At 44.0% G+C, this 2,313-nt stretch overlaps 1 protein-coding gene across 1 annotated transcript in view; it reads right to left on the bottom strand.

Moving 5' to 3' along the window:
- RBFOX2 (RNA binding protein, fox-1 homolog (C. elegans) 2) overlaps nucleotides 1–2,313 on the bottom strand; it is a 110,073-nt gene that overhangs the window by 87,956 nt on the left and 19,804 nt on the right. The window lies entirely within an intron of this gene.

Raw genomic sequence — 2,313 nt, 5'->3', positions numbered from 1 at the left:
TCCGCTCCCTGATCGACGGGGACAGATGGGGAGCTGCCCGGACGGAGGTCGGCAGGCTCACCCCGCCAGCCCGGCATGCCGGGCGCGCTACTGGACACCCGAGAGCCCGCTGCTGATTCTTAGAAGACACACCGTGGCCGGGGGGGAAGCTGACCTCCCATAGCAAATCGCATGAGGTTTCACCCATCGCTACACCAAACCTCACCAGGTTGATGCCGGCCCAAACCCGGGCTCCCAAAGAGTTAACAGCCCAAAATCACAAAAGATTCCTCACCTTCCTCCAAAGGACAGCAGCGATAAAACCCCTCCCTCCGAGGTTTCAAAAATAAGGATGTTACAGTGATCAAACCCAAGAAGGGCTATCCAAATTCCCCCCACACACACACTTTAAATGCATAGAATCTTTTTTTTTTTGCATTTCTAATCTTTAACTTTCCTGTAGTACTTGCTGTGCACCCCTAAACAGCTACCTCAGCCTAGCTCTGGGGTAGCTGCCTTTCCATCGCTACTGATAATTTCCACCCCCTCAGAAAGAGCTAAACTTAAGGGTTTTTTTTTTATTATTATTATTTTTTCAAGAGGTTAAATATGTGGATCATTATCTGGCACAATTTGCATGTGCGGCACGTTGTAATATAGGTAAGGGGTGGCTAATCCGCAGCCCTCTGACCCACCCAGCCCGGCAGGACAGCTCTTGGCTTGTCCTCTGCTCCCACTGCCCTTTCTTTCCGAGAGGCCTCGGAAAAGGACAGCCAGGAGCTGGGTGAGTGGTTACAGCAGCTGCCGCCCACTCTCATCATCTTTCCTAGGGCCACGGGGCCACTTCTTCCTTACAAAAGGAGCATGGCCAATTTGGGGAGTATAAAGCATGACATTTTCTACATCTTAAAAAAAAAAAAAAAGTTTCTATAGCCATTGTTTCTGTGTGAAGATTTGCAGAGAGAGAGAAATTAATTGCCCATAAATGGGAAAGCAGCTATGCTTTTAGATCTCTTCACTGGGGAAAAAGGATGAGGCTCCCACAATGAACTTGCATCTCATTCTGCCTTTGGCCAGTTTATTTCGCCCCAGACCCAAACAAGCTTTCTGGAGCTCACATTATGCCCTCTCTTCCTCCTCACCTTCAGAGGGCTGTTTGGCCACCTCTCAGCGCTCCCCCTGCAAGCCCCACTCTGGGGCACAGACAGTATCCAATTTCCTCTGAACGACCAATACTTTTTTTTTTTTTCCTCCCCTCTCTCCTTTCTGTAACTACGCGTTCAATAGGTGCCTGCCCTTCATTCTTTTGCATAGCTCGTTACTATGCACTCAGGCAATTTAGTATCTCCAATAACATCTTTTTATGAAAAGGCATTAATTTATAAAAACCCAAAGTCTCTTCCACAGCCTGTTTTTGCTACTCCATATTACTGCCCCAGGTTTTAAAACCAAATCCCTAACTAAGTTTAAAACCTTACATTTATTTCACAATCCAATTCTTGTCATTTCCAACCAGGCCTCAGGGGAATAAAACGTTTCCAAATCCTCGTGGCAGATATCTTACTATCTATAAATAACCATCAAATGGGCAAAACAAAACAAGGAGGGGGAGCAGGGAGCATCACCTAAGCTCCTCTGTTGTTTTAACTACAGATCCAGATAGAACTGCCGTGCTTTAAAGTTTCTGACACAGATTTAAGTACTCTGCCTTAACCAGCATTAAGATACTTGGGTGACACTTTGGTAACAAAGCATTGCACCTCTTGTGTCCCACAGAATATTAAATTACAAAAAATAGTTTTAAACTTGTATGTGCTGAGATGGATATAGCAGGACTTTACTGACTAGTAATAAACTACTGAATTTTCTGCAAGGCTGGCCAATTATGGCCATTAGGCTGGTTTACTACTGCACGTTGACTTGCAACAAATATTAGTCAAATGTAAGATGGTGCTGCACTCCATAATTTTATTTTAAGATAAAGGCCTAACTACATTACCATATAACCTGCTATGCACATGCATTTCCAGTAACACAAGTTAGGTAACTCATAAAATCATAGCCTTGTTCCTGCAAATGCTTACATATATGAATAATTTTAAAATTACAGAAATATTAAGACTGGAAAAGACCTCTTGACACACAGAATCAGACTGACTAGTATCATACATCATCTCAATCTTTTAATAAAATTTATCATGCTACATCTTAGAACTGGGATTTGCAGCTATGCTACCCTGGCCAAAAGGCTGCTCTAGAGCAGCACTCCCCAGCAGCTGGGATCTGTGTTCGTCTCCAGCTTAACGTTATTCCTGAGCAATTTCTGTTTATTCT

Source organism: Charadrius vociferus, unplaced genomic scaffold, assembly GCF_000708025.1.
Source record: "Charadrius vociferus isolate BGI_N301 unplaced genomic scaffold, ASM70802v2 scaffold413, whole genome shotgun sequence".
In the NCBI taxonomy this organism is placed as follows: domain Eukaryota; kingdom Metazoa; phylum Chordata; class Aves; order Charadriiformes; family Charadriidae; genus Charadrius; species Charadrius vociferus.
The sequence above is the reverse complement of the archived record's forward strand: the minus strand, read 5'-3'. Positions and strand labels throughout refer to the sequence as shown.